Source organism: Oncorhynchus keta, chromosome 18, assembly GCF_023373465.1.
Source record: "Oncorhynchus keta strain PuntledgeMale-10-30-2019 chromosome 18, Oket_V2, whole genome shotgun sequence".
Classification (NCBI taxonomy): domain Eukaryota; kingdom Metazoa; phylum Chordata; class Actinopteri; order Salmoniformes; family Salmonidae; genus Oncorhynchus; species Oncorhynchus keta.
Window position 1 is genome coordinate 56639402 of NC_068438.1, and position 19838 is coordinate 56659239.

At 42.6% G+C, this 19838-nt stretch overlaps 1 protein-coding gene and 1 long non-coding RNA gene across 3 annotated transcripts in view; both read right to left on the minus strand.

Annotated features, from left to right (window-relative positions):
* cntn5 (contactin 5) overlaps positions 1-19838 on the minus strand; it is a 700818-nt gene that overhangs the window by 510667 nt on the left and 170313 nt on the right. The window lies entirely within an intron of this gene.
* Positions 1649-3891, minus strand: LOC127908934 (uncharacterized). The gene is made up of 3 exons (XR_008069072.1): positions 3653-3891; positions 2790-2833; positions 1649-1717 (listed from the first exon to the last, which is right to left on the minus strand). It is a non-coding gene; the product is annotated as an uncharacterized LOC127908934 (long non-coding RNA).

The window sequence follows — 19838 nt, forward strand, 5'->3', positions numbered from 1 at the left end:
ATCACCTGACTCTGATTGAGAACCGCCTCAGGCAGCCAAACCTATGCAACACCCCTACTCAGCCGCAATCCCAATAACTACAAAACCCCAATACGAAAATACAACAAAATAAACCCATGTCACACCCTGGCCAGACCAAATATATAACGAAACACAAAACACTATGACCAAGGCGTGACACTCTTCATATTTTCTAGAATGGTGGTGGCTGCATCATGATATGGGTATAGTTGTCATCGACAAGGACTGGGGAGTATTTATAAAAAAAATAAAAAAAATAAAATAAAAAAAAAATTGAGCTAAACACAGGCAAAATCCCAGAAGAAAACCTGGTTCAGTCTGCTTTCCACCAGACACTGGGAGATTAATTCACCTTTCAGCAGGACAATAACCTGGTTCAGTCTGCTTTCCACCAGACACTGGGAGATGAATTCACCTTTCAGCAGGACAATAACCTGGTTCAGTCTGCTTTCCACCAGACACTGGGAGATGAATTCACCTTTCAGCAGGACAATAACCTGGTTCAGTCTGCTTTCCACCAGACACTGGGAGATTAATTCACCTTTCAGCAGGACAATAACCTGTTTCAGTCTGCTTTCCACCAGACACTGGGAGATGAATTCACCTTTCAGCAGGACAATAACCTGGTTCAGTCTGCTTTCCACCAGACACTGGGAGATGAATTCACCTTTCAGCAGGACAATAACCTGGTTCAGTCTGCTTTCCACCAGACACTGGGAGATGAATTCACCTCTCAGCAGGACAATAACCTGGTTCAGTCTGCTTTCCACCAGACACTGGGAGATGAATTCACCTCTCAGCAGGACAATAACCTGGATCAGTCTGCTTTCCACCAGACACTGGGAGATGAATTCACCTTTCAGCAGGACAATAACCTGGTTCAGTCTGCTTTCCACCAGACACTGGGAGATGAAGTCACCTTTCAGCAGGACAATAACCTGGTTCAGTCTGCTTTCCACCAGACACTGGGAGATGAATTCACCTTTCAGCAGGACAATAACCTGGTTCAGTCTGTTTTCCACCAGACACTGGGAGATGAATTCAACTTTCAGCAGGACAATAACCTGGTTCAGTCTGCTTTCCACCAGACACTGGGAGATGAATTCACCTTTCAGCAGGACAATAACCTGGTTCAGTCTGCTTTCCACCAGACACTGGGAGATGAATTCACCTTTCAGCAGGACAATAACCTGGTTCAGTCTGCTTTCCACCAGACACTGGGATATGAATTCGCCTTTCAGCAGGACAATAACCTGGTTCAGTCTGCTTTCCACCAGACACTGGGAGATGAAGTCACCTTTCAGCAGGACAATAACCTGGTTCAGTCTGCTTTCCACCAGACACTGGGAGATGAATTCACCTTTCAGCAGGACAATAACCTGGTTCAGTCTGCTTTCCAACAGACACTGGGAGATGAATTCACCTTTCAGCAGGACAATAACCTGGTTCAGTCTGCTTTCCACCAGACACTGGGAGATGAATTCACCTTTCAGCAGGACAATAACCTGGTTCAGTCTGCTTTCCATCAGACACTGGGAGATTAATTCCCCTTTTCAGCAGGACAATAACCTGGTTCAGTCTGCTTTCCACCAGACACTGGGAGATGAATTCCCCTTTTCAGCAGGACAATAACCTGGTTCAGTCTGCTTCCCACCAGACACTGGGAGATGAATTCACCTTTCAGCAGGACAATAACCTGTTTCAGTCTGCTTTCCACCAGACACTGGGAGATGAATTCACCTCTCAGCAGGACAATAACCTGGTTCAGTCTGCTTTCCACCAGACACTGGGAGATGAATTCACCTTTCAGCAGGACAATAACCTGGTTCAGTCTGCTTTCCACCAGACACTGGGAGATGAATTCACCTTTCAGCAGGACAATAACCTGGTTCAGTCTGCTTTCCACCAGACACTGGGAGATGAATTCACCTCTCAGCAGGACAATAACCTGGATCAGTCTGCTTTCCACCAGACACTGGGAGATGAATTCACCTTTCAGCAGGACAATAACCTGGTTCAGTCTGCTTTCCACCAGACACTGGGAGATGAAGTCACCTTTCAGCAGGACAATAACCTGGTTCAGTCTGCTTTCCACCAGACACTGGGAGATGAATTCACCTTTCAGCAGGACAATAACCTGGTTCAGTCTGCTTTCCACCAGACACTGGGAGATGAATTCACCTTTCAGCAGGACAATAACCTGGTTCAGTCTGCTTTCCACCAGACACTGGGAGATGAATTCACCTTTCAGCAGGACAATAACCTGGTTCAGTCTGCTTTCCACCAGACACTGGGATATGAATTCACCTTTCAGCAGGACAATAACCTGGTTCAGTCTGCTTTCCACCAGACACTGGGAGATGAATTCACCTTTCAGCAGGACAATAACCTGGTTCAGTCTGCTTTCCACCAGACACTGGGATATGAATTCACCTTTCAGCAGGACAATAACCTGGTTCAGTCTGCTTTCCACCAGACACTGGGATATGAATTCGCCTTTCAGCAGGACAATAACCTGGTTCAGTCTGCTTTCCACCAGACACTGGGAGATGAAGTCACCTTTCAGCAGGACAATAACCTGGTTCAGTCTGCTTTCCACCAGACACTGGGAGATGAATTCACCTTTCAGCAGGACAATAACCTGGTTCAGTCTGCTTTCCACCAGACACTGGGAGATGAATTCCCCTTTTCAGCAGGACAATAACCTGGTTCAGTCTGCTTTCCACCAGACACTGGGAGATGAATTCCCTTTTCAGCAGGACAATAACCTGGTTCAGTCTGCTTCCCACCAGACACTGGGAGATGAATTCACCTTTCAGCAGGACAATAACCTGTTTCAGTCTGCTTTCCACCAGACACTGGGAGATGAATTCACCTCTCAGCAGGACAATAACCTGGTTCAGTCTGCTTTCCACCAGACACTGGGAGATGAATTCACCTTTCAGCAGGACAATAACCTGGTTCAGTCTGCTTTCCACCAGACACTGGGAGATGAATTCACCTTTCAGCAGGACAATAACCTGGTTCAGTCTGCTTTCCACCAGACACTGGGAGATGAATTCACCTCTCAGCAGGACAATAACCTGGTTCAGTCTGCTTTCCACCAGACACTGGGAGATGAATTCACCTTTCAGCAGGACAATAACCTGGTTCAGTCTGCTTTCCACCAGACACTGGGAGATGAATTCACCTTTCAGCAGGACAATAACCTGGTTCAGTCTGCTTTCCACCAGACACTGGGAGATGAATTCACCTTTCAGCAGGACAATAACCTGGTTCAGTCTGCTTTCCACCAGACACTGGGAGATGAATTCACCTTTCAGCAGGACAATAACCTGGTTCAGTCTGCTTTCCACCAGACACTGGGATATGAATTCACCTTTCAGCAGGACAATAACCTGGTTCAGTCTGCTTTCCACCAGACACTGGGATATGAATTCGCCTTTCAGCAGGACAATAACCTGGTTCAGTCTGCTTTCCACCAGACACTGGGAGATGAATTCACCTTTCAGCAGGACAATAACCTGGTTCAGTCTGCTTTCCACCAGACACTGGGAGATGAATTCACCTTTCAGCAGGACAATAACCTGGTTCAGTCTGCTTTCCACCAGACACTGGGAGATGAATTCACCTTTCAGCAGGACAATAACCTGGTTCAGTCTGCTTCCCACCAGACACTGGGAGATGAATTCACCTTTCAGCAGGACAATAACCTGGTTCAGTCTGCTTTCCACCAGACACTGGGAGATGAATTCACCTTTCAGCAGGACAATAACCTGGTTCAGTCTGCTTTCCACCAGACACTGGGAGATGAATTCACCTTTCAGCAGGACAATAACCTGGTTCAGTCTGCTATCCACCAGACACTGGGAGATGAATCACCTTTCAGCAGGACAGGTTCAGTCTGCTTTCCACCAGACACTGGGAGATGAATTCACCTTTCAGCAGGACAATAACCTGTTTCAGTCTGCTTTCCACCAGACACTGGGAGATGAATTCACCTTTCAGCAGGACAATAACCTGGTTCAGTCTGCTTTCCACCAGACACTGGGAGATGAATTCACCTTTCAGCAGGACAATAACCTGGTTCAGTCTGTTTTCCACCAGACACTGGGAGATGGGTTCACCTTTCAGCAGGACAATAACCTGGTTCAGTCTGCTTTCCACCAGACACTGGGAGATGAATTCACCTTTCAGCAGGACAATAACCTGGTTCAGTCTGCTTCCCACCAGACACTGGGAGATGAAGTCACCTTTCAGCAGGACAATAACCTGTTTCAGTCTGCTTTCCACCAGACACTGGGAGATGAATTCACCTTTCAGCAGGACAATAACCTGGAGCTGTTTATGGAAATCTATGGCAAGACCTGATAATGGCTGTCTAACACTGATCAACAACAAACTTGACAGATATTGAAGAATAATGTGCAAATATTGTACAATCCAGGTGTGCAAAGCTCTTCGATACAGTACTTCCCAGTAAGACTCTACTTCCCAGTAAGACTCTTCTTCCCAGTAAGACTTAGAGCTCTTAGATACAGTACTTCCCAGTAAGACTCTACTTCCCAGTAAGACTCTACTTCCCAGTAAGACTGGACAGGTGTAATCACTGTCAAAGGTGATTCTAACATGTATTGACTCAGGGGTGTGAATAGTTCTGTAAATGAGATATTTCTGTATTACATTTTCAATAAATTTGCAAAGAAAACATAAAAACATGTTTTCACTTTGTCATTATGGGGTATCGTGTGTTGATGGGTGAGAAGAAAAAAAATAAATTGAATCCATTTTGAATTCAGGCTGTAACACAACAAAATGTGGAAGATGTCAAAGGGTGTGAATACTTTCTGAAGGCCCTGTAGCCTCAGCGTACTAAAGCACACTGATCGTTACTTTACAATGAGCAGACGACAACAAGAGACACAGTTACGTAACACAGGATGGTTGTACTTCAGCTTCTTGAGATGACGGAGGGAAACCAACTGGTGAAGTGGGACAGGTGGGTGGATTTACTTTTATAGGCAGCATCTCCTATTTAGTGGATTTACTTTTATAGGCAGCATCTCATATTTAGTAGATTTCCTTTTATAGGCAGCATCTCCTATTTAGTGGATTTACTTTTATAGGCAGCATCTCCTATTTAGTGGATTTACTTTTATAGGCAGCATCTCCTATTTAGTAGATTTCCTTTTATAGGCAGCATCTCCTATTTAGTGGATTTACTTTTATAGGCAGCATCTCCTATTTAGTGGATTTACTTTTATAGGCAGCATCTCCTATTTAGTGGATTTACTTTTATAGGCAGCATCTCCTATTTAGTAGATTTACTTTTATAGGCAGCATCTCATATTTAGTAGATTTCCTTTTATAGGCAGCATCTCCTATTTAGTAGATTTCCTTTTATAGGCAGCATCTCATATTTAGTAGATTTCCTTTTATAGGCAGCATCTCCTATTTAGTAGATTTCCTTTTATAGGCAGCATCTCATATTTAGTGGATTTCCTTTTATAGGCAGCATCTCCTATTTAGTGGATTTACTTTTATAGGCAGCATCTCATATTTAGTGCACTACTTTTGACCGGAGACGCAGCCATAGTCTCAGGACTGATATTTATCACAGCCTCATTAAGCAATTATAAATATTTAATAAATGTCTTGCTGTCTGCCATACTGAAAAGTTTGTGGGGACAAAGGTAAGAGATTGACGACTGTAGGAGTACTTCTTTCCCAGACAGACGGACGGGATGAGGACAGACAGCTAAACATAATGAAACGGTACGGTTTCAAGAAGAGACATTCAAAAATGATTTCTTGGGCACGGCACAGCCCTCCTCTCTCTGCCAGAGTCCAATTGTTCCTTCTCCAATTCCACTTCATGTTCACTGCACATACATCAATGTCATTTGAAATATAAAAAAGGCCAAATTGAGTAAAATAACAGAACAGGAGCAACTTTCTTTAACGTGAAACATTGAAAAGACTGTCTATTAGGTGTGCAGCTCTGCCTGGACTGAGCTGTCATAGCACATCAGTATGCGGAAGCCACTTCACCCCAAACACACTTCACATGAACAACACAATGACAACAAATCACGGCACACCGGAAGAGATTTGCAACAAAAAACAACTTTGGAAAAGGAAACCTTTTTAGTTAATTTAGTCAAGGATTTTTTTGACAATTTAATTAATGAACTGCGATAACTTCTATACATTCAAGTTCGTTTGAAAACGTCAGTCCAGACACATTCATAAAAAACAAATCCTATTATGTTTGTATAACTGGAAAATGAAATAAATTAAAGTAAATGACAAGAAATGAAAGAAAATTAGAATAAAAAGAAACAAGTATTGCCTGCAGGGACAAAATACAGTATGCTGCAAAGAATGAGTGATACTGAAAGAAGAAGGATGGTAAGATTGTCTAATCAAAGCCCCATGGGCTTCTGGGTGTTTACTTCTCTCTGTGTGATAAAGTATGTTAAAAGACCAAAACAAAACTGAAAATAATCCCAGGTCTTTTGGGAGCTGTCTGCTCTGGAGAGAAAATACTACGCTATCTGAAAATGTAAAGTAGGCAATTACTCTACTTATTCATAATTGCATTAAGGCTTAATCAACGTGCAGTGGGCATTTCATATGCCAGGAAACTATAATGAAGAAAGGAGAATCTATTAAATATTAAAGAGGAGTTTGACAGTTGATAAGCAGCGAGTTTGATATTTGCAAAGGAGCCAACTAGTTACCTGCTACACACAGGGAACTGATATGATAACAGATAGTAACTGTGTATAGAGATAATGGATAGTAACTGCATAGAGATAATGGATAGTAAATGCATAGAGATAATGGATAGTACATGCATAGAGATAATGGATAGTAAATGCATAGAGATAATGGATAGTAACTGGGTAGAGAAAATGGATAGTAACTAGGTAGAGAAAATGGATCATAACTGTGTATAGAGATAATGGATAGTAACGGTGCATAGAGATAATGGATAGTAACTGGGTAGAGATAATGGATAGTACCTGTGTAGAGATAATGGATAGTAACTGGGTAGAGAAAATGGAGCATAACTGTGTATAGAGATAATGGATAGTAACGGTGCATAGAGATAATGGATAGTAACTGGGTAGAGATAATGGATAGTAACTGGGTAGAGAAAATGGATCATAACTGTGTGTAGAGATAATGGATAGTAACTGTTTATAGAGATTATGGATAGTAACTGTGTATAGAGATAATGGATAGTAACTGGGTATAGACATAATGGATAGTAACTGTGTATAGACATAATGGATAGTAACTGTGTATAGAGATAATGGATAGTAACTGTGTATAGAGATAATGGATAGTAACTGTGTATAGACATAATGGATAGTAACTGTGTATACACATAATGGATAGTAACTGTGTATAGAGATAATGGATAGTAACTGCATAGAGATAATGGATAGTAACTGTGTATAGAGATAATGGATAGTAACTGTGTATATATATAATGGATATGAACTGTGTATAGAGATAATGGATAGTAACTGTGTATAGAGATAATGGAGATTACCTGTGTATAGAGATACTGGAGATTACCTGTGTATAGAGATAATGGATAGTAACTGTGTATAGAGATAATGGATAGCAACTGTGTATAGAGATAATGGATAGTAACTGTGTATAGAGATAACGGATAGTAACTGGTTGGAGTATGTGGTTGGACATCCAGGATGTTTTATATTCCAGATTGACATGTACTACGTAGATATAAATATATTAAACCCTTGCCCTCCATGTGTAAGAGCAATTTCCATATTGCTTTGCTGCTAACCTTACTTTGCTACCTGCCAACTTTACGTTTTTTACTTTTTAATTACCGTTTATATTTTACATTTTTCCCTGCGCTCAACTTTTCTCATTCGGCTTCTTCACTCCGGATGCTTTATCTGGACGTGGTTCGTCAGGACCTCCAACAGCCGAAGCTAAGTAGTAACATTAACATGATGCTTTCTAATTGCAGTCACTGTGCTCGTAATATACAGGAGAACGATCGCCTTATGGCGAGGATAGCCGTACTGCAAGTCCAGCTTCAGACACAATCGTTAGGCAAGGGTAATGTAAGTGTAGGAAAGGATGAAAGAGCGTCTGTGCCACCAGTAAGTACAGATAGTAACGTTAGTATAAATCCCCTGGCACAGTCCCCGCATCAGGACAACTTTCTCACGGTTTCTGGAAGGAAATGCTGCAGGAATGCTCAACTGGTGTCGCTCATTCAGCCGACAGAAACTTTCAACCGGTTCTCCCCATTAAACAGTGAGTCGGAGTCAGAGGCCGAGCCTTCTCTGGTCTCTACTCCTCCCGTTACGGAGTCTGAGACGCAGAAGCCTCCCACCAACTCTGACAAGTTGAAAACCCTAGTCATTGGCGACTCCATTACGCGCAGTATTAGACTTAAAAAGAATCAATCAGCGATAATACACTGTTTACCAGGGGGCAGGGCTACCGACGTAGAGACTAATCTGAAGATTAGCTGGCTAAAGCTAAAACTAGGGATATTGTTATCCACGTCAGCACCAAAAATGTTAGGATGAAACAGTCAGAGGTCACCAAGTGCAACATAGCTTCTCTGGTCCCCTCCCAGTTACGGGGAGTGATGAGCTCTATAGCAGGTCTCACAACTCAATCGCTGGTTGAAAACTGTTTTCTGCCCCTCCCAAAAGATAGAATTTGTAGATAATTGGCCCTCTTTCTGGGGCTCACCCACAAACAGGACCAAGCCTGGCCTGCTGAGGAGAGACAGACTCCATCCTAGCTGGAGGGGTGCTCTCATCTTATCTATCAATATAGACAGGGCTCTTCTGTCTCCTCTAGCTCCACAATGAGATAGGGTGCAGGACAGGCAGCAGGCTGTTAGCCAGCCTGCCAGCATAGTGGAGTCTGCCACTAGCACAGTCAGTGTAGTCAGCTCAGCTATCCCCATTGAGACCGTGTCTGTGCCTCGACCTAGGTTGGGTCAAAACTAAACATGGCGGTGTTCGCCTTAGTAATCTCACTGGAATAAAGACCTCCTCCATTCCTGCCATTATTGAAAGAGATTGTGACACCTCACATCTCAAAACAGGGCTACTTAATGTTAGATCCCTCACTTCCAAGGCAGTTATAGTCAATGAACTAATCACTGATCATAACCTTGATGTGATTGGCCTGACTGAAACATGGCTTAAGCCTGATGAATTTACTGTGTTAAATGAGGCCTCACCTCCTGGTTACACTAGTGACCATATCCCCTGTGCATCCCGCAAAGGTGGAGGTGTTGCTAACATTTATTAGAGCAAATTAAAAATAAAATAAAAATGTTTTCACCATTTGAGATTCTAGTCATGAAATCTATGCAGCCCACTAAATCACTTTTTATAGCTACTGTTTACAGTCCTCCTGGGCCATGTTTCTCACTGAGTTCACTGAATTCCTATCGGACCTTGTAGTCATAGCAGATAATATTCTAATTTTTGGTGACTTTAATATTCATATGGAAATGTCCACAGATCCACTCCAAAAGGCTTTCGGAGCCATCAGTGGGTTTTGTCCAACATGTCTCCGGACCTACTCACTGACACAGTCATACTCTGGACCTAGTTTTGTCCCGTGGAATAAATGTTGTGGATCTTAATGTTTTTCCTCATAATCCTGGACTATCGGACCACCATTTTATTACGTTTGTAATCAGAACAAATAATCTGCTCAGACCCCAACCAAGGATCATCAAAAGCCGTGCTAGAAATTCTCAGAAAACACAAAGATTCCTTGATGCCCTTCCAGACTCCCTCAGCCTACCCAAGGACGTCAGAGGACAACAATCAGTTAACCACCTAACTGAGGAACTCAATTTAACCTTGCGCAATAATCTAGATGCAGTTGCACCCCTAAAAACTAAAGCATTTGGCATAAGAAACTAGCTCCCTGGTATAGAGAAAATACCCGAGCTCTGAAGCAAGCTTCCAGAAAATTGGAACGGAAATGGTGCTACACCAAACTGGAAGTCTTCCGACTATCTTGGAAAGAGAGTACCGTGCAGTATCGAAGAGCCCTTACTGCTGCTCCATCATTCGATTTATCCAACTTAATTGAGGAAAATAAGAACAATCCCAAATGTATTTTGATACTGTTGCAAAGCAAACTAAAAAGCAGCATTCCCCAAGAGAGGACGGCTTTCACTTCAGCAGTGATAAATTCATGAACTTCTTTGAGGAAAAGATCATGGTCATTAGAAAGCAAATTACGGACTCCTCTTTAAATCTGCATATTCCTCCAAAGCTCAGTTGTCCTGAGTCTGCACAACTCTGCCAGGACCAAGGATCAAGGGAGACACTCAAGTTTTTTACTACTATATCTCGACACATTGATGAAAATAATCATGGCCTCTAAACCTTTAAGCTGTATACTGGACCCTATTACAACTAAACTACTGAAAGAGCTGCTTCCTGTGCTTGGCCGTCCTATGTTGAACATAATAAACTGCTCTCTATCCACAGGATGTGTACCAAACTCACTAAAAGTGGCAGTAATAAAGTCTCTCTTGAAAAACCCCAACCCGGCCCAGAAAATATAAAAAACTATCGGTCTACATCGACTCTCCCATTCCTCTCAAAACATTTTGAAAAAGAAGTTGCGCAGAAACTCACTACCTTCATGAAGACAAACAATGTATATGAAATGCTTCAGTCTGGTTTTAGACCCCATCATAGCACTGAGACTGCACTTGTGAAGGTGGTAAATTACCTTTTAATGGCCTCAGACCGAGGCTCTGCATCTGTCCTCGTGCTCCTAGACTTTAGTGCTGCTTTTGATACCATCGATCACCACATTCTTTTAGAGAGATTGGAAACCCAAATTGGTCTACACGGACAAGTTCTGGCCTGGTTTAGATCTTATCTGTCGGAAAGATATCAGTTTGTCTCTGTGGATGGTTTGTCCTCTGACAAATCAACTGTAAATGTTGGTGTTCCTCAAGGCTCCGTTTCAGGACCACTTTCGTTTTCACTATATATTTTACCTCTTGGTGATGTAATTTGGAAACATAATGTTGACTTTCACTGCTATGCGGATGACACACAACTGTACATTTTGATTAAACATGGTGAAGCCCCAAAATTGCCCTGCCTGCAAGCCTGTGTTAGAGACATAAGGAAGTGGATGGCGTCAAATGCTCTACTTTTAAACTCGGACGAAACAGAGATGCTTGTTCTAGGTCCCAAGAAACAAAGAGATATTCTGTTGGATCTGACAATTAATCTTGATGTTTGTACAGTCGTCTCAAATAAAACTGTGAAGGACCTCAGCATTACTCTGGACCCTGATCTCTCTTTTGACGAACATATCAAGACTGTTTCAAGGACAGCTTTTTACCATCTACATAACATTGCAAATATCAATATGTTAGTCAATATGTTAGTCAATATGTTAGTTAATATAACAGTATGAAACTTTCTGTCCAAAAATGATGCAGAAAAATACATCCATGATTTTGTCACTTCTAGGTTAGACTACTGCAATGCTCTACTTTCCGGCTACCCGGATAAAGCACTAAATAAACTTCAGTCAGTGTTGAACACAGCTGCTAGAATCCTGACTAGAACCAAACAATGTGATCATATTACTCCAGTGCCAAGCCTCCCTACACTGGCTTCCTGTCAAGGCAAGGGCTGATTTCAAGGTTTTACTGCTTAACCTACAGAGCATTACATGGGCTTGCTCCTACCTATCTCTCTGATTTGGTCCTGCCGTACATACCTACACGTACGCTACGGTCACAAGACGCAGGCCTCCTAACTGTCCCTAGAATTTCTAAGCCGTTAGCTGGAGGCAGGGCTTTCTCCTATAGAGCTACATTTTAATGGAATAGTCTGCCTACCCATGTCAGAGACGCAAACTCGGTCTCAACCTTTAAGTCTTTACTGAAGACTCATCTCTTCAGTGGGTCATATGATTGAGTGTAGTCTGGCCCAGGAGTGTGAAGGTGAACGGAAAGGCACTGGAGAAAAGAACCGCCCTTGCTGTCTCTGCTTTGCTTGCTGTTTGGGGTTTTAGACTGGGTTTCTGGAAGCACTTTGTGACATCAGCTGATGTAAGAAGGGCTTTACAAATACATGTTATATCTATGAGAATCACACAGTGGTTCACAGAAGATCAGGAATAGAAAAAAGAGCAGAAATACAGCTTTACCATTGTAATATTGAAATACAACCCTATCATTGTACCATTGTATCATTGTACCATTGAGAGTTTACAGTGGGGATATATCCTGACAGTCACATTGAGAGTTTACAGTGGGGATATATCCTGACAGTCACATTGAGAGTTCAGAGTGGGGATATATCCTGACAGTCACATTGAGAGTTTACAGTGGGGATATATCCTGACAGTCACATTGAGAGTTCAGAGTGGGGATATATCCTGACAGTCACATTGAGAGTTTACAGTGGGGATATATCCTGACAGTCACATTGAGAGTTCACAGTGGGGATATATCCTGACAGTCACATTGAGAGTTCACAGTGGGGATATATCCTGACAGTCACATTGAGAGTTTACAGTGGGGATATATCCTGACAGTCACATTGAGAGTTTACAGTGGGGATATATCCTGACAGTCACATTGAGAGTTTACAGTGGGGATATATCCTGACAGTCACATTGAGAGTTTACAGTGGGGATATATCCTGACAGTCACATTGAGAGTTTACAGTGGGGATATATCCTGACAGTCACATTGAGAGTTTACAGTGGGGATATATCCTGACAGTCACATTGAGAGTTTACAGTGGGGATATATCCTGACAGTCACATTGAGAGTTTACAGTGGGGATATATCCTGACAGTCACATTGAGAGTTTACAGTGGGGATATATCCTGACAGTCACATTGAGAGTTTACAGTGGGGATATATCCTGACAGTCACATTGAGAGTTCAGAGTGGGGATATATCCTGACAGTCACATTGAGAGTTTACAGTGGGGATATATCCTGACAGTCACATTGAGAGTTTACAGTGGGGATATATCCTGACAGTCACATTGAGAGTTTACAGTGGGGATATATCCTGACAGTCACATTGAGAGTTTACAGTGGGGATATATCCTGACAGTCACATTGAGAGTTTACAGTGGGGATATATCCTGACAGTCACATTGAGAGTTTACAGTGGGGATATATCCTGACAGTCACATTGAGAGTTTACAGTGGGGATATATCCTGACAGTCACATTGAGAGTTTACAGTGGGGATATATCCTGACAGTCACATTGAGAGTTTACAGTGGGGATATATCCTGACAGTCACATTGAGAGTTTACAGTGGGGATATATCCTGACAGTCACATTGAGAGTTTACAGTGGGGATATATCCTGACAGTCACATTGAGAGTTTACAGTGGGGATATATCCTGACAGTCACATTGAGAGTTCACAGTGGGGATATATCCTGACAGTCACATTGAGAGTTCACAGTGGGGATATATCCTGACAGTCACATTGAGAGTTTACAGTGGGGATATATCCTGACAGTCACATTGAGAGTTTACAGTGGGGATATATCCTGACAGTCACATTGAGAGTTTACAGTGGGGATATATCCTGACAGTCACATTGAGAGTTTACAGTGGGGATATATCCTGACAGTCACATTGAGAGTTTACAGTGGGGATATATCCTGACAGTCACATTGAGAGTTTACAGTGGGGATATATCCTGACAGTCACATTGAGAGTTTACAGTGGGGATATATCCTGACAGTCACATTGAGAGTTCACAGTGGGGATATATCCTGACAGTCACATTGAGAGTTTACAGTGGGGATATATCCTGACAGTCACATTGAGAGTTCAGAGTGGGGATATATCCTGACAGTCACATTGAGAGTTCACAGTGGGGATATATCCTGACAGTCACATTGAGAGTTTAGAGTGGGGATATATCCTGACAGTCACATTGAGAGTTTACAGTGGGGATATATCCTGACAGTCACATTGAGAGTTTACAGTGGGGATATATCCTGACAGTCACATTGAGAGTTTACAGTGGGGATATATCCTGACAGTCACATTGAGAGTTTACAGTGGGGATATATCCTGACAGTCACATTGAGAGTTCAGAGTGGGGATATATCCTGACAGTCACATTGAGAGTTTACAGTGGGGATATATCCTGACAGTCACATTGAGAGTTTACAGTGGGGATATATCCTGACAGTCACATTGAGAGTTCACAGTGGGGATATATCCTGACAGTCACATTGAGAGTTTACAGTGGGGATATATCCTGACAGTCACATTGAGAGTTTACAGTGGGGATATATCCTGACAGTCACATTGAGAGTTCACAGTGGGGATATATCCTGACAGTCACATTGAGAGTTTACAGTGGGGATATATCCTGACAGTCACATTGAGAGTTCACAGTGGGGATATATCCTGACAGTCACATTGAGAGTTCACAGTGGGGATATATCCTGACAGTCACATTGAGAGTTTACAGTGGGGATATATCCTGACAGTCACATTGAGAGTTTACAGTGGGGATATATCCTGACAGTCACATTGAGAGTTCATTGAGTGGGGATATATCCTGACAGTCACATTGAGAGTTTACAGTGGGGATATATCCTGACAGTCACATTGAGAGTTCACAGTGGGGATATATCCTGACAGTCACATTGAGAGTTTACAGTGGGGATATATCCTGACAGTCACATTGAGAGTTTACAGTGGGGATATATCCTGACAGTCACATTGAGAGTTCACAGTGGGGATATATCCTGACAGTCACATTGAGAGTTTACAGTGGGGAGTCCTGACAGTCACATTGGATATATCCTGACAGTCACATTGAGAGTTCACAGTGGGGATATATCCTGACAGTCACATTGAGAGTTTACAGTGGGGATATATCCTGACAGTCACATTGAGAGTTCACAGTGGGGATATATCCTGACAGTCACATTGAGAGTTCACAGTGGGGATATATCCTGACAGTCACATTGAGAGTTTACAGTGGGGATATATCCTGACAGTCACATTGAGAGTTTACAGTGGGGATATATCCTGACAGTCACATTGAGAGTTTACAGTGGGGATATATCCTGACAGTCACATTGAGAGTTTACAGTGGGGATATATCCTGACAGTCACATTGAGAGTTTACAGTGGGGATATATCCTGACAGTCACATTGAGAGTTTTTACAGTGGGGATATATCCTGACAGTCACATTGAGAGTTTACAGTGGGGATATATCCTGACAGTCACATTGAGAGTTCACAGTGGGGATATATCCTGACAGTCACATTGAGAGTTTACAGTGGGGATATATCCTGACAGTCACATTGAGAGTTTACAGTGGGGATATATCCTGACAGTCACATTGAGAGTTGATATATCCTGACAGTCACATTGAGAGTTTACAGTGGGGATATATCCTGACAGTCACATTGAGAGTTTACAGTGGGGATATATCCTGACAGTCACATTGAGAGTTTACAGTGGGGATATATCCTGACAGTCACATTGAGAGTTCACAGTGGGGATATATCCTTGACAGTCACATTGATATATCCTGAGTTCACATTGAGAGTTTACAGGGGATATATCCTGACAGTCACATTGAGAGTTTACAGTGGGGATATATCCTGACAGTCACATTGAGAGTTTACAGTGGGGATATATCCTGACAGTCACATTGAGAGTTTACAGTGGGGATATATCCTGACAGTCACATTGAGAGTTTACAGTGGGGATATATCCTGACAGTCACATTGGGAGTTCATGGGGATATATCCTGACAGTCACATTGAGAGTTTACAGTGGGGATATATCCTGACAGTCACATTGAGAGTTTACAGTGGGGATATATCCTGACAGTCACATTGAGAGTTTACAGTGGGGATATATCCTGACAGTCACAGTTGAGAGTTCAGAGTGGGGATATATCCTGACAGTCACATTGAGAGTTTACAGTGGGGATATATCCTGACAGTCACATTGAGAGTTTACAGTGGGGATATATCCTGACAGTCACATTGAGAGTTTACAGTGGGGATATATCCTGACAGTCACATTGAGAGTTTACAGTGGGGATATATCCTGACAGTCACATTGAGAGTTTACAGTGGGGATATATCCTGACAGTCACATTGAGAGTTTACAGTGGGGATATATCCTGACAGTCACATTGAGAGTTCACAGTGGGGATATATCCTGACAGTCACATTGAGAGTTTACAGTCACATTGAGAGTTTACAGTGGGGATATATCCTGACAGTCACATTGAGAGTTTACAGTGGGGATATATCCTGACAGTCACATTGAGAGTTTACAGTGGGGATATATCCTGACAGTCACATTGAGAGTTTACAGTGGGGATATATCCTGACAGTCACATTGAGAGTTTACAGTGGGGATATATCCTGACAGTCACAGTCACATTGAGAGTTCACAGTGGGGATATATCCTGACAGTCACATTGAGAGTTTACAGTGGGGATATATCCTGACAGTCACATTGAGAGTTTACAGTGGGGATATATCCTGACAGTCACATTGAGAGTTTACAGTGGGGATATATCCTGACACATCACCTCTATGACATCAGACCACATCACCTCTATGACATCAGACCACATCACCTCTATGACATCAGACCACATCACCTCTATGACATCAGACCACATCACCTCTATGACATCAGACCACATCACCTCTATGACATCAGACCACATCACCTCTATGACATCAGACCACATCACCTCTATGACATCAGACCACATCACCTCTATGACATCAGACCACATCACCTCTATGACATCAGACCACATCACCTCTATGACATCAGACCACATCACCTCTATGACATCAGACCACATCACCTCTATGACATCAGACCACATCACCTATTTGACATCAGACCACATCACCTCTATGATAACATCAGACCACATCACCTCTATGACATCAGACCACATCACCTCCATGATAACATCAGACCACATCACCTCTATGACATCAGACCACATCACCTCTATGATAACATCAGACCACATCACCTCTATGATAACATCAGACCACATCACCTCTATGATAACATCAGACCACATCACCTCTATGACATCAGACCACATCACCTCTATGATAACATCAGACCACATCACCTCTATGACATCAGACCACATCACCTACATGATAACATCAGACCACATCACCTCTATGACATCAGACCACATCACCTCCATGATAACATCAGACCACATCACCTCTATGACATCAGACCACATCACCTACATGATAACATCAGACCACATCACCTCTATGACATCAGACCACATCACCTCCATGATAACATCAGACCACATCACCTCTATGACATCAGACCACATCACCTCTATGACATCAGACCACAGACCACATCACCTCTATGATAACATCAGACCACATCACCTCTATGATAACATCAGACCACATCACCTCTATGATAACATCAGACCACATCACCTCTATGACATCAGACCACATCACCTCTATGATAACATCAGACCACATCACCTCTATGACATCAGACCACATCACCTCTATGATAACATCAGACCACATCACCTCTATGATAACATCAGACCACATCACCTCCATGATAACATCAGACCACATCACCTCTATGACATCAGACCACATCACCTCTATGATAACATCAGACCACATCACCTCTATGATAACATCAGACCACATCACCTCTATGATAACATCAGACCACATCACCTCTATGATAACATCAGACCACATCACCTCTATGACAACATCAGACCACATCACCTCTATGATAACATCAGACCACATCACCTCTATGACATCAGACCACATCACCTCTATGATAACATCAGACCACATCACCTCTATGACATCAGACCACATCACCTCTATGACATCAGACCACATCACCTCTATGACATCAGACCACATCACCTCTATGATAACATCAGACCACATCACCTCTATGATAACATCAGACCACATCACCTCTATGATAACATCAGACCACATCACCTCTATGATAACATCAGACCACATCACCTCTATGACATCAGACCACATCACCTCTATGACATCAGACCACATCACCTCTATGACATCAGACCACATCACCTCTATGATAACATCAGACCACATCACCTCTATGATAACATCAGACCACATCACCTCTATGATAACATCAGACCACATCACCTCTATGACATCAGACCACATCACCTCTGATAACATCAGACCACATCACCTCTATGACATCAGACCACATCACCTCTATGATAACATCAGACCACATCACCTCTATGACATCAGACCACATCACCTCTATGAGACCACATCACCTCTATGACATCAGACCACATCACCTCTATGACATCAGACCACATCACCTCTATGATAACATCAGACCACATCACCTCTATGATAACATCAGACCACATCACCTCTATGATAACATCAGACCACATCACCTCTATGATAACATCAGACCACATCACCTCTATGATAACATCAGACCACATCACCTCTATGATAACATCAGACCACATCACCTCTATGATAACATCAGACCACATCACCTCTATGATAACATCAGACCACATCACCTCTATGACATCAGACCACATCACCTCTATGATAACATCAGACCACATCACCTCTATGACATCAGACCACATCACCTCTATGACATCAGACCACATCACCTCTAACATCAGACCACATCTATGATAACATCAGACCACATCACCTCTATGACATCAGACCACATCACCTCTATGATATCAGACACATCACCTCTATGACATGAGACCACATCACCTCTATGATAACATGATAACATCAGACCACATCACCTCTAACATGATACCACATCAGATGACATCAGACCATCACCACATCACCTATGATAACATCAGACCACATCACCTCTATGATAACATCAGACCACATCACCTCTATGATAACATCAGACCACATCACCTCTATGACCACATAACATCAGACCACATCACCTCTATGATAACATCAGACCACATCACCTCTATGATAACATCAGACCACATCACCTCTATGATAACATCAGACCACATCACCTCTATGATAACATCAGACCACATCACCTCTATGATAACATCATCACCTCTATGATAACATCAGACCACATCACCTCTATGACATCAGACATCAGACCAGACATCACCTCTATGATAACATCAGACCACATCACCTCTATGATAACATCAGACCACATCACCTCTATGATAACATCAGACCACATCACCTCTATGATAACATCAGACCATCACCTCTATGACATCAGACCACATCACCTCTATGATAACATCAGACCACATCACCTCTATGATAACATCAGACCACATCACCTGATAACATCAGACCACATCACCTCTATGATAACATCAGACCACATCACCTCTATGATAACATCAGACCACATCACCTCTATGATAACATCAGACCACATCACCTCTATGATAACATCACCACATCACCACATCACCTATTTGACATCAGACCACATCACCTCTATGATAACATCAGACCACATCACCTCTATGATAACATCAGACCACATCACCTCTATGATAACATCAGACCACATCACCTCTATGATAACATCAGACCACATCACCTCTATGACATCAGACCACATCACCTCTATGATAACATCAGACCACATCACCTCTATGACATCAGACCACATCACCTCTATGATAACATCAGACCACATCACCT